Source organism: Lathyrus oleraceus, chromosome 3 (genome assembly GCF_024323335.1).
Source record: "Lathyrus oleraceus cultivar Zhongwan6 chromosome 3, CAAS_Psat_ZW6_1.0, whole genome shotgun sequence".
Lineage (NCBI taxonomy): Eukaryota > Viridiplantae > Streptophyta > Magnoliopsida > Fabales > Fabaceae > Lathyrus > Lathyrus oleraceus.
Genome location: NC_066581.1, coordinates 303,266,562 through 303,281,594, shown reverse-complemented (window position 1 = coordinate 303,281,594; position 15,033 = coordinate 303,266,562).

Sequence of the window (15,033 nt, the reverse complement as noted above, 5' to 3'; positions counted from 1 at the left end):
GGAACGCGCGATTCAGGCCACTTGATATGCCACCTCAATTAATGAGGGAGATCAAGTGGCTCACGTTTTTTTGATTTTTTTGATTTTAATTTTTATTCCTTTGATTTTCATTAATTCATATTAATTTTAATATTGATCCAAAAAATATTAGAATTTCACTAAAAAAATTTAAATAAATTCCTCTTTCATATTATGAATTAAAATTATTTTTTGGATCATTATTAATATTTTTCATGATTTAATTGATTTTGTATTTATCTTTAATTGTTTAAAAATACTTTTAAGTCTTTAAAAATTCTGAATTTTTTTCTCCAAGATCCTTTGACCTTGTTTGACCTATGATAAATCTCATGGTCATTTCTTTGGTGTTTTGATGAGCTTTTAGGAATTTGACAAACCATATTTAAATTTAAATGCATTATTTTAGTATTTTTAAATTGAATAAATGTCAAATAATTGTGTTGACCTCTTGTGATGGTTTGTGTAAGTTTGACTCTTGTTGTTGGGCCTTGGTCAAGGTTGATTTGACTTTGTTAAGTTAATATCATTGGATTTAGGGGATTGATGGAATGTACATTCCATCTTCCAAAATGAATGAATGATATTAATTTGGTAAAAGTCCTCCTTTGATCAATTTGAGTTTTGATCCATTCCCTTCCCTCTTCATCTCATTCCCCTTCTTTATGCATTCATCTCATTTGGCCTATGATATCTCTAAGTCCTAAGGCTAGTTGATTGCAAAAATCAACATAAGTATGGATGAGATTAGGCCACCTTTTTTGCATATTCTTTTTGTGTGTGGTATGTTTCATGAGCATAGTCCATTATACTAAGTCTCTAACATGCATTAACACCAAAATTCTATTGCCCGACCTCAAATAGTTGTGACTTCTACATAAGTCCAATTACGATTGCTTAACATAACGCTAAATTTTTGACACAAAAGGCATAACATTCTAGTTAGTGAGATTGTAAGTCTCCCCTCTTTCATGGTATTGTGTGGAAACTTGGCCTTTTTTCCTTTCTTTGGAAGATGTCTTGGTTCAAGGATCCATGCTTGTGATAAGTGGGTTGAGTGTTCTCCAAAGAATGACTTAAAACAAAAGCAAAAGCAAAACAATACTAACTTCTAACTTATTAACAACTAACATTTAATTTCAAGTCCTTTACTTTAATGCACTTTAATTTTTAAGTTCTATTCATTTGCCATTATTCATACCATTCTAATTGTTTATGTTAATGTCATTTTCTCTTTGTCCATTTGGACCATATTGTTTGATATATCTTGCTTGTGTATATTTTGTTTGTCTGTGTGGTCTTGGACCATTAATGTACATAATAAGAACAAAAAACCTAAAAAAAACTTTTGTTGGACTATTGGCTTGATCTTGGACAATTGGACTTAGAATTTAGGCAATCTCCCTATGCTAAAGGACTTGGCCAATGCCAACTTTTGTGAAACCAAGTGTTTGCAATTTGAAACTTCATCTGATACATCATTCAAGATCCCTTTGAGTTCATCTGCAACATGATCATTGTGAAGCTGTTATTTTGAACCTGTGACTTATGGAATTCATCTGCTACATGGGCTAATTTGAAGAAGATCATGGAGTGGCTAAGCTTGGATGTGGCTATATTTATTTGATACCTTGATCTTCAAGTTAATATTGTATGCATTTTTTGTTGCTTGATTCAAAATGTCCAAGGGAATTTGGGGTTTCTATATGGCATTCTTGCCTATTGGATTGCTACCCATCGGTCAGATATTTTCAACTCTTAACTTTTAATTTTGTACATAGGATTAGTCCCTTTATCTCCTCCTCATTTCTTTAATTTCAAAATCTCTTCCTCCTTTCAAAAAAAATTCTTGTTTGAACTTGTTATTTTCTAAATTTGGACCACTTTGCAAAAAAACTAGAAACTTTGGCCTTATGCCATTGCATTTTCAAACTTTTTTTTTCTTAATCAAACTTGCAAATAGACTTAATTATACTTGACCTAAAACTTTAAAAAGCCAAAAAAGAACTAACTCATTCAAACCATTTTCAGGCCTTTGTACTTTTCAAACTTAATTTTTGTTAAAAGCAATGCATCCACTTTGAAATTTGTATCATGAACTACGAGGTTTTGATCCCTCATTTTTATGTTGGCACGTAGGCACAAGTCTGAAGGTCTTGTCAAACACAAAAATATAATTAATGAATTTTTTTCTCATCCCCTCACTCTATTTGTTTGTAAACATCATTTTTGTACAAAATACACATGCACACAAAAAAGGGCTCCCTAGGAGTACCTAGGATACTTTGGGTGCTAACACCTTCCCTCTGTGTGACCAACCCCCTTACTTGTAATCTCTGACATTTTATTATTTTTGATTTGAAAACTTCTTACTTTTGGGTTTTGTTCGTACTTTTTCCCTTTTTCCTTAGAAACAATAAAAGCGTAGTGGCGACTCTTGTTATTTGATGTCTAGCTTATCCATAGCTTGATGATCATGAAATTACCGCTACAGACACCATACCACTCTTCATGAGCTTTTGAACTTCATATTTAAATGGATAACAGTTCTCTATATCATGACTAGGGGCTCCCTGGTGAAAAGCACGACGAAGATCAGGCTTGAACCACCATGGTATTGGCTCAGGGATTTGCGGAGGATTTTTTGGCTGGATGAGATTCTTGAGGATCAAGGACGGGTATAATTTCGTGTATGTCATATGAATAAGGTCAAAGGAGACATTTTTCCTCTCAAAAATTTATTGGTGATTATGGTTGTTGCTGTTGTAGTTGGTTCTTTGTTGCGGTTGTTGTTGATGTTGTTGTTGCTGAATTGGAACTGATAGATTGTTGGGATTGTTGGAAAAAACCGGAATTACTGAAGAAACTTGGTGTTTATGTTGACAAGGTTGAGAACTCTTTCTGACATGAGACCTCCTCTTCCTCCCCACTGATACTGAATTAGTCTCTCCTTCCTTCCTCTTAGAGAAACTTCCACCATACTTCTTGCTAGCTGACACCTCTTCTTTAGTCAAACGTCCTTCACGGACTCCTTCTTCTAGCCTCATCCCCATGTTTACCATTTCGGTAAAATCATTGGGGGAACTTGCAATCACATGTTCATAATAAAATGAATTTAGCGTCTTCAGGAAAATTTTGATCATCTCATTCTCTTCAAGAGGCGGACTGATCTGAGCAACTAATTCTCTCCATCTCTGAGCATATTCTTTAAATGTCTCCTTATCCTTCTGAGACGTCGACCTAAACTGGTCCCTATCAGGTGCCATATCCACATTATACTTATACTTCTTGACAAAATCCTCTCCCAAGTCGTTGAAAGTATGAATGTTTGCACTATCCAGACCCATATACCACCTCAAGGTAGCTCCAGTTAAACTACATTGGAAATAGTGAATCAACAGCTGATCATTATCAGTTTGAGTAGACATACATAACAAAATGGCTTAGCGGGCAAGTATTCGCTTTGTACTTTTCAAAGTCTGGGACCTTGAATTTCACCGGGATCTTGACATTAGGGACTAAGCAGAGTTCAGTAACACTCTTCTCAAACAAATCTTTCCCTCTCAAAGTTTTCAATTCTTTGCGCAACTCAGGGAATTGATCTTTCATTTCATCCATCTTCTTGTAGACGTATGAATCTTCAGCCGGCTCAGAGTGGTAGATAGTGTCCTCGACACGAGGAAGAGTGTGAAGAATAGGAGGTGGCACTTACATGACCGGGCTAGATGCTGGAAGAGAAGTAAAGGTGGGTGCATACCCTTATGGCATAAACTTTGGTGGCATTCCCCAAGGGAATCCAGCAGGCATAGCATGAACGGATTGACTGGAAGCAGCAACAGGAATAGTTGAAGAAGCAATCTCAGAAATGACGGTCCCCTAAGGAGGAGGGGTTGCAGGAGATGGTGATGAATAATTATGGGCAGCAATGACACACTCTATTAGTGTCGTAAGTCTGGCGATCTCATCTTTCAGCTCTCTGTTCTCTTTCTTTAGATGCTTCATTCTCTTCGGTTGATTAGCGCGAGTATTATAGCGGTGAATCAACTTGGCTGATGCACAGAAGAAGAACTGATAAGACATCTGACAAAAGAAACCTGTCATGCAAATGATGCATGTAATGCAATATCTTGATCGTTTTAATTTCAAGGAACATATGAAGTCCTATTTGCAAATATATATTCAGATAATAACAATAATAACAATCTGATTGACCATAAAATCTCTTTTTATTCATAAAATTTGGAAGGATTACACTGAGTACAATTTCATAAACCAAAATACAAATTCAAGAGAAAAGGAAACTATCATCCTAAGGATCCCTATCAACTGCATCAGATGATCTGGCTATGGGTGCATACTTCCTTCAGATGCGTCAAATTTTGGACTCAAAGGATGTCTTTATCTGAGTCTTCTCAAGAACTAACTGATCAACAATCTTCTTCCAAGCACTGGAAGGCTGAGGCATGCTAGAGGAAGATAAACCCTCTGGCTCTCTCTGTCTCTTCACTCATGGTCTTAAAGAATCTCAATAAGTGCATCCTTATCCTTAGACTCAAGCTGCAACTCTTCATGCTTTCGGCTCAAAGCATGGAACCGCTCTTCCCACATATCTCTCTCTTGTTTCATCTTAGCAAGTGCGTCTTCCAACTCCTCTACATCTTGGATAGGGAGAGTTGATGGCTCATCCACAACCATAAAATAGGTGTCTCATAATCATACGACATCTTGAGCTCCAAAGCTCTTTTCTTCACCCAAATGGTGTAAGCTTCCAAAGCTACACAGTTGCATGGACCCAACTTGGATCTTCCTTTCCTATTCACATTATGCCAAGCATGCACCATTCTATTCTTTAAATGTTGGGGATATTTACCCTTCTGATAGAATAGACCCTCTAACTAAGTGTTATTAGGTTTATCTCTCAAGGGGAACCCAAGCTGACGACGGGCCAAAGCAGGATTGTAGTTGATTCCTCCTTGTGTACCAATAAGAGGCACATTAGAGAACTCAACACAACTATCAATAATGTCCACACTACTCAATGCAGAATCATACCAAACAATATCATCATTAGTGAGAGACATAAGTCTCTTAGACCACCATAGACATTGCTTGTTCTCCAAAAAAGCAGGCGTCTAAGGTAAGTGCGAAATAAACCACTTGTATAGAAGAGGAACACATCACACAATAGTCTCACCACCTTTAGAATTTCTCAAATGCAAAGAGAAATACATGTCACCCAACAGAGTAGGAACATGATTCCCCATCAAGAAAATTCTAATGGCGTTAACATCAACAAAATCGTAAATGTTAGGGAACAAAGCTAAACCATAGATGAGCAATACAAAGATGGCTTTAAAAGCATCCATACTACCGGCTTGAGCAAAAACATATTGGTGTAAGCCCTAGAGGCCAATACTTTTGGTACTTGTATCGAATTATTTATTAATAATAAAAGACATTTTCTTTATTATGGTTGATTAATAAAGTCCCTGGAATAGATAGTTCGTTTAATGTATTAAGTGTGACTTAATCATGAGAACACATTAAACATAAGGATACCATTCTTAAAGTATCCGTAGTCGAGCTTTAATGTGAAGTGGGATAACATTAAAGCATTAAGACTATTATGTTTGTACACTGATGATCACATCTCATGGATCATGGATAAAGAGTTATCAAGTCTTAAACATAGGTATGAATATTAGGAGTAATATTTATACCGGATTGACCCGCTATGAGAATACTATATAGAAAGTTATGCAAAGTGTCATAAGTTATTCTCATGGTGATAATAGTGTATACCACTCTTCGACCTGAAACCACTATAGACCCTAGATGTAGAGTCGAGTGCTTTATTGCTGATCCAACGTTGTCCGTAACTGGATAACCATAAAGACATTTGATGGGTACTCCACGAAGCATGCTGAGGGACATGAGTGTCCTAGATGGAATTTGCCAATCCTGCGTAACAGGATAAATGCCTATGGGCCCAATATTGAACTGGACAAGGGTGACACGGTCTATACCTTGTGTTCAATATAGACATAAGGGCAAAGGGGTAATTATACACATAATTATTATCACAGGAGGTTTTGTCAGATCACATGACATTTTCGTGACTTGGGTAGCAGTGATGTGTTGCTAGATACCGCTCACTGTTTATTATGTTAAATGCGTGATTTAATATAATTGCCAACGCCGCGAAAACCTATAGGGTCACACACAAAGGACGGATTGATGAGAGATAGAGTAACTAAGGAACACCGTAAGGTACGGTGCACTTAAGTGGGAGACGAAATATGGTAAGGTACCAAATACTTAAGTGATTTTGGGCATATTATAAGATATGGGCCAAAATACACTTAAGTGGGTTTTTTAGCTTGAAGCCCACACAAGTGGTTCTATAAATAGAACCCCTTGGGTAGAAGCATTGTGACTCCAATCCACTCAGACAGAAATTCAAGTAGAGACTTGGAATTTTGTTTCCCTCTTTCTCTCACTCAAAGCCTTCATTCATAACAGCTAGCACTGCGATTGAAGGAATCCGTTCGTGTGGACTGAGTAGAGACGTTGTCATCGTTCAACGTTCGTGATCGCCCCGTGGATCTGTATCAAAGGTTTTGATCATTATCAGAGATCTGCACCAAAGGTTTGAATCGCCACAAGAGGTAACGATTCTATCACTGATCATGCCCATTCATAAGGATCACTAAATGGAGAAAATTTTAAATTCCGCTGCGCCTTGGATGGCAATTCTCCTACAAAACAGTAGCTCTACCAATGAGGAACTCATAAGTCAACCCAAAAATACCTCCTTTCTTCACCAAATGAGCATCAATCTCAGATTTTTTCAAATGAAGAGCTTCATCTATGACATGAGATCTGGGAATCTCATCCAATCCATTAAAAGGTACCTTGTCAGATACGGGTATACCTAAGAGACGGGCATACTCCTCTAACATAGGCGCAAGCTGATAATTAGGAAAAGTGAAGCACCGGTAGAGAGGACCATAGAACTGAACCAAAACACTCAGAAGTCCTTAAACCACATCAGTAGATAATACAAACAAGAGCTTCCCATGACGTTGCTTAAAGTCCAAGGGATCTAATACAAAGGATGACAACTTCCTTAGCTCTTTCAAATCATGACATCTGAAATTGTACTTCTTAGTGTTCCTTCGTCCATAATCCATGGTTTGAAAATATTTGCAAATAAGACCTCAGTTTCCTTGAAATTTATTTTTCTGTGATGAATTTTATGATGCGTATGTATGCATGGATGCAACAATCACAAACAAAGGGATCACACACAAGGAAAACACAAACAAAGGTCAAGGGATGGATCAAGTCATCATCAAGATCAATCATCCATTTTGTTGGATTATGGTTTTCACCTTATCAACACCCAAGTTCCATTGATATTGATGAGATTTGATCGGATCAACCGAGAATCAAAGGGTTTGTTGTGAGTCACGAGCATGGATTCAGGTTAAGAACCATCCCAAAGGAGTGTACTAAGGATAAAAACCTGCAGATCATGTTCTACAAAAGTTCCCAGAGTCTTAATCCCATCTATCAGATATTATAGGTTAGGATGACTGACTCATCAACCCATAATATTCTCAAGAGAAACTCGTCTGAGTGTAGTATCGTGTAACAACTCTTATCAAGTCTACACCTTAACAGTCTCTGCATTACGTCCTAAATAGGCCAAGTTAGGTTAAATGTTCTACGGTCCTCAGCTTTTCAGACCCCAAATCAGAGAAAGTAATACCTATCCACAAATAACTTGTGTGACATCAGTAACTCTGAAGAGGTCTCCACTGAGTAGATGGATCTCAAGCCAACTTATTAATGACTACTCCATATAATTCGAACATGACTATACCATCATCCTATCTTAATTGCACTCAAGTTTGGGTTAGAACTTATCTCACCATACAGAGATCACCAAACAGACAGATTATATAACACAAACAACATATACAAACATCAAATATACAAATATATACACATAAAAAGTAGGCTAAACCCACTAAGGATTACTCCCCAGCAGAGTCGTCACTTAATTTCTGTAGCGGTAAATTCATGACCATAAAGCTATGGATAAGCTTAACGTCAATAAAACCAGAGTCGCCACCGCGATTTTATTGTTTCCAAAGGAAAAGGGAAAAGTACAAACAAAACCCAATGATGAAAAGTTTTCAAATCAAAACTAATAAAATGCCAGAGATTACAGGTAATGGGGTTGGTTACACAGAGGGAATTTGTTAGCACCCAAAGTGTCTTAGGTACTCATAGGGAGCCTTTTCTTATGTGTGCATGTGTTTTTGGTATAAAAGATGTTTGATGAAATAGAGTGTGGGGATGAGAAAATAATTCATTGATTATATTTTTGTGTTTGACAAGACCTTCGGTCTTATGCCTACGTACCAACATAAAAATGAGGGATCAAAACCTCGTAGTTCATGGTAAAAATTTCAAATAAGTTGGTGAATTGCTTTTAACAAAAGTTTAAGTAAAAGGGCACAAAGGCCAAAGTTTTTAATGTGGTTGTTAGTTCTTTTTTGTCTTTTTGAAATTTAAGTCAATATGGTTAAGTTTATTTAGAAGTTTGATTTAAGAAAAAAAGTTTGAAAATTCATTGGCATAAGGCCAAAGTTTCTAGTCATTAAACATGCCTAATTTTGAAATTACAAGCAAATATTTTTTTTGAAAAGAGGGAGAGATTTTTGAAATTAAAGAAGTGGGAGGAGATGAAGAGGCTATCCTAAGCACAAATTTAAAAGTTAAGAGTTGAAAAGATCTGTACAATGGGATGCAATCAAACAAACAAGAATGTCATATAGAACCCATTTTCCTTTGAACTTTGATCAAACAATAATCAACAAGTAATTAGCAATATCCAGACATCATGAAGATCAAGGCATAAGATAGCCACATCCAAACAAGCACTCCAATAGCTAGCAATCTTCATTGTCTTCCAATGTATCAGATGAAATATTCCTTAAGCAACTCAGAAAAAACATCAGACACAGACAATCAAAATAAGCAATTAAGCATAAAGATAGAGTAGCAGATGAATCCAAAGCACTCAAAGGTCTTGCATCAGATGAAGGCACAATTCAAGACAACTCAGTCTCAGAATGTTGGCATTGGCCAAGTCCTTTAGCATAGGGAATGTTGCCTAATCCTAAGTCCAAAAGTTCAGATCAAGTCCCAACAATCCACCGAAATTTTTTTTAGGGGTTTTTTTTGTTATTAAATGTTTTAAGGTCCTAAGACCATAAACAAAACCAAAAGCAAGCAAACAATATATACAATCACAAGATATGGTTGAAATGAGCAAAGTGAAAAGGACTTGAAACATAAACAAGTTATATGAAATGTAAATGGCAATGGATGATAAATGACTGAAATTTAAATTGCATAATAGTAAATGATTTGAAAGTAAAGCAATATTAACAAGAGTTAGTCAATGGTTAGTATAATGTTAGTGGTGAATTTCAATTGATTAAGTTATTATTTGGAGAACACTCAACCATTCATTCATAAGTATGAATCCTTAAACCAAGACATCTTCTATGAGAAGGGCTCCAACTTGGATAATTCAGCAAGTATGCCACTAGCTCCCATGAAAGGAAAAAAGGTCAAGTTTCCACATAATACCATGAAGAATGGGAGACTTACAATCTCACTTACTAGAATGGTATGCCTTGAGGGTCAAATTTAGCTATATGTTACTTAATTGGACTTATGTAGAAGTCACAACTATCTGAGGCCGGGCAATACAAATATAGGTGTTAATGCATGTTAGAGCTTTGGTACAAAGAACCAAACTCCTAAAACATGCCACACACTAAAAGAAAAATGGGATGGACCTATCTCAGTCATACTTGTATTGATTCATCTATATGTTACTTAATTGGACTTATGTAGAAGTCACAACTATCTGAGATCAGGAAATACAAATATAGGTGTTAATGCATGTTAGAGCTTTGGTACAAATAACCAAACTCCTAAAACATACCACACACTAAAAGAAAAATGGGATGGACCTATCTCAGTCATACTTGTATTGATTCATCTGACACAACGTCATTGATGAATCAATTAGCCTTTAGACATTAGAGATTTCATTGGTCAAATGAGGGAATGGGAAAGAATAAGGATGAAGATGAAGAGGGAGGGGAAGATAGAAACACAAATTGACCATGAGAGGAATTTCATCAAATCAAAGTCATTCATTCATCTTGGGAGATGAAAAGTACATTTCATCAATCCCCTAAATCCAATGGTTTTGATCCAACAAAAGTCAAATCAATCATGACCAAGGTCCAAACAGAAAGTCAAACATCATAAGGCCATAAAAATGGCTCAACAAAATTTTTAAACATTTTATCAATTAAAAATCACATTAAAAATGAATTGAAATAGATTTTAATTTGGTCAAAACTTAAAATCCCTTCAAAACACCAAATAACTGGCCAAGAGATTTATCCTAGGTCAAACAAAGTCAAAGGACCTTAGACAAAAAATTTCACAATTTTTAAAAAGTCAGAAGTATTTTTAAACAATTAAAAATATACACAAAACACTTAATTCATGAAAAATACCAAAATCAATCCAAAAATAGTTTTAATTCAGAATATGAAAGAGAAAAATATTTAATTTTTTTTTGTGAAAGTCCCATATTTTTTGGATTAAAAATGGATTTATTATGAATTAAACAAAATAACACAATTAAATGAAAAATATGGAAAATCAGGGGCCATCAGATCTCCCTCATTAATCGAGATGGCATATCTGATGGCCACGCGTGTGCAGTCCACCAAAGACCAAGTCAAACAAGCTGTTGGAGTGGTAATCAAAACCAAAGGACGAGATTAAAACGTGGAGAGATGATCTGATGGATAGGACCTTACCACCACACCACCGGAGCTAGGGCTCCGATCATCTTCTTCGATGGACCTCACCGGACTAGTCCACCACTAACTTTCACCAAAATGAAAAACAAGGACATGATTTTAAAGAAAAATTATTCAGGAGCTCGAATCTGGCCTCAATTTTCTCCAATTCCAAGTATATTGAAAAATATAGGGATTTGAATTTTGAGGATCATGAACTGAGTTGCTTCGATTTGACCTCAAAGTAACTCAATCTTGTTGCTTGCATTCGTAGGACTTCAAGAAACCAACAATCAATCAAAATGGATGAGAAATGAGGGAGAATCGAAGAAGAGAAGTTTCTGAAATCTCACCTTCGGGGAGCTTCAAATAGGCTTGATTTTGCTTCTAATTTGGCTTGGCTTGAGTCTAGAAGCTTGCAGGAGATGATACTGATGATTAAAAAGCTTGGACTCTTGGAGTTTCAATTCCAAACCAGAATGAGAATTGAAACTCGATTTCTCAAGAAATCTTCAAGATTATCCTTTCAATGGGGTTTGGGGAAGAAGGGGGTTAAAGCTTGGGCAAGAGGATCCTTATTCTGATCACCAAGGTCATGTATTTATAGCCATGTTCATTGCTTTTCACACACTTCCAAACTTTGGCCAAAAATAGAAATGTGAAAGGAATGCTTGCATGGACATGTGATTGGCCCATGAGATGATGTAATTAGGTCCAAAAATAATCATGAATGATGCTAAAAGTCCATCATGAGTCCATGCGTTTGTAATTGAGAAATGATCATGTGATTCATCCAAATGGAACCATGAAGAGTAACCGTGCGCAAGTCAATCAAATCTTGTCCAAATGAGGTGATCTTGGACTTTTTATAAAGGCTGCATCAAGGGGAACAACTATCATGTTGAACACGTTTCCATTGGAAACTTGGATCATGATGAATTTTGAGGTAGAAGTTTGAGAAATCAAACATAATTGAAATTTTTCTAAGTACTAAGTCAAATATCCACTTCTTCCACCTTGAATAACTTTTGCTATGAGCTTCAAATGGAATAAGTTCCTTCACAAAAGTTGTATATATTTCAATCTTATTCAATGTGGTAACAAATTTGACCTCATTTGGATTTGGAATGAAGGAGTTATGCATTTTAGAAGTTGAGGAGAATTGCTTGTTCAATCGTAATGGCCCAAAGTGACCTATAATGTTTTCTCTTGGCACATGCCCTTGAAAGTTGAATTTGAAGTTTATCAAAGAATCAAAGTTTTAGAAGGCATATTTAAATTTATCATGAAACTTGTATTGTATTCATATCATAAAAATTGAGCAAGCTATGGTCCTTGGAAGTTAACCTCCTAACTAGGGCACAAACAAAATGACCTATAATGTTTCACCATAAAAATGATTTTCCAAGAAAAAATAGCTCTTGATGTCAACATGAAAGTCGTTTGGAATGTCATAAAGAGTAAAGTTGCTATTGGAATCATTTTCATATGACAAATATTGTAGGAGATAGGGTCTAAAGGACCCTGATTTTGACCAGTTGACTTTCTCTGGTCAACAACCTTGAACCAACTTGCAAACTTGAAGTTCTCTTGATATTTGGGGCTCATGGAGGATCATATATGTATAATATTATGTAATATGAAGTATCCCTTGAAATATTTGATTAAATGATGAAGAAACTTGTTGAGGAAGTCACACAAGATATCCAGATGAATTAGGGCTTCCAAGGCCAACAAGCTTCAAACTATTGATGATTTCTTGATAAAAATGATAAGTGAAGAAGATGGGGATCCACATATGATGTTTAGAAACAATATGAACCATTTTTGATTGATATCCTTATATTGAGGGTCTGAAACCCTAGTTGTGAGCTTGACAGAAACACGCACTAGCTACAAAAGAAACAAAATTATACATAGACATATTTTTGGTATTTTCATTAGTAAACAATTAAAAACAAAGTATGATACAATAAAATATGCTTGGTGATCTCTCCCAATGCAAACCTAATGAATGAGGGGTGAGGAGGAGACCATGGTGTGATCCCAAAACCAATGCAAATGATGAGATAGCATGAGGGGTCTTAGGGTCAAAATTGGGGTCTTACACCATACCAACAAGTTTCCACGATTACACCAGTTCAAAATCAACAACTGTATGTTGTTCCGGTTGATCAACGAGCCAACCAACAACCTGCTCCGTATCAATAACAACCATATCAGCAACAACAACAACGTCATCAATAACAACAACGTTTTCCACCACCACAATAACAACAACGTCAAAGAAGACCTGAAAGGAGATTCCATCCAGCGCCCATGCCTACAGCCATATTTTACCATATCTGTTACGTGGTTCATTGGTGTAGTTAAGGGAGTTAGGACCACCACCAACGGTTCTGTCTCCTGGCTATGATGTTAACGCCTGGTGGGAATTCCATTATGGTGCTCCGAGTCACTCCATTGAGAACTGAAAAGCCTTGAAGTAAAAAGTCCAAGATTTGATAGATTCGAAGGCGATTACGTTTGTGCCTAACAACCCAAATGTGAACATCAACCCGATGCCACCCCATAACAAACCAACAGTGAATATGGTATAAATTGATGAAGGAAGAAGATTGGTGTCCTGTGTGAACGAATTAAGAACCTTTTTTATTAAGATGATTGAAAACTAGTTTGTTCTCTGTCTGTGATGCTAATTGTGAGCATTGTGCAATCAACCCTCAAGAATGAAAAGTTTTTTGAAGTTTGTTGTCCAATGATTAATAGATAAAGGAATCATGGTAGTGGAACACCTGTCCGCAAGTGAAGATGTGTCAACTCTAGAAATTCCGTATGATGAAGTTAAGCCACTACAGATCCCATATGATCTCTCTCCAATGACTATTTCTGATAATCCAGTTACTCCTCTATTGATAATTGTACCCACTTCATTCCCTTTTGAGAATACTAAAGTAGTTCCATTGATCTATGATTCGACTGCCTACATCCATGGACAAAAAGTACAAGAAGAGCCTGTAGCATCCATTGAGCCACTCGTGAATATAAGCAGAACCGGTGGAGTAACCATAAGTGGAAGAATTTTTGCACATGCACCCCATGTCATTAACAACAGTTGGACCTCAAATTAAGAGAAAGGCAAACATGTTAAAAATGACCAACAAAGGCAAGATCCCTTACCTACCAATGTGGTGGAGGAATTCTTGCGCGTCATTAAGAAAATCAACTATAAGGTGGTTGACCAACTCAACCAAACCCCGTTGAAGATCTCAATGTTTTCTTTGCTCATGTGTTCCGAGGCACATAGAGATGCCTTAGTAAAATTCTTGAGGGTCGCCCATGCACCACAAGAAATTTCTGTCTGGCAATTCGAAGGTGTAGTCAACAACATTGCAGCCAGTACCAGTTTTGGATTTAACGACGACGAGCTTCCGCTCGAAGGGAAAAATCATAACAAGGATCTAAACATCTTTGTAAAATGTGTATACATTATTCCGTCTAGGGTGTTGGTAGATACTAGTTTGTGCCTGAGTTAACCCAAGTTAACCATTGAAGGGCTAGTTATGAAACCTAGTGTGTTGGTTGTTAGAGAATTTGATGGCTCGAGGAGGACTGTGATCGGTGAAGTTGACCTCCCTATAAAGATTTCCCCCCGCACTTTCTTTATCACTCTCTTTGTAATGGATATATATCCCTTTTATAATTGTTTACTTTGATGACCGTCGATACACTCAGCCAGAGTTGTCACATCGACACTCCACCAAAGGTTGAAATTTTTGGTCAACAATAAGGTTGTGGTAATTGAAGGTGAGGAGGACATCATGGTCAACCACTTGGCGTCTTTCCAATATGTTGAAGGAGGATGTGAGGTACATGTGACTCTGTTACAATCATTTGAAGTGGTGAAGTCGAGATGGTTTCCCCTGTGAGGGAAGAGAAGAAAATTGAATTTCCAATGATCTCCTTGGAGGATGCGAAAACTGTGATCTAGAATGGACACTCCGAAGGTTTGGGAAGGGCTTTGGATTTGTTTGTGAAAAGGACCACTCCGGTTTGGGTTACAACTCCCAAAATGTGAAGAGATTTGCACTAAAAGTTGTGGAGGGAC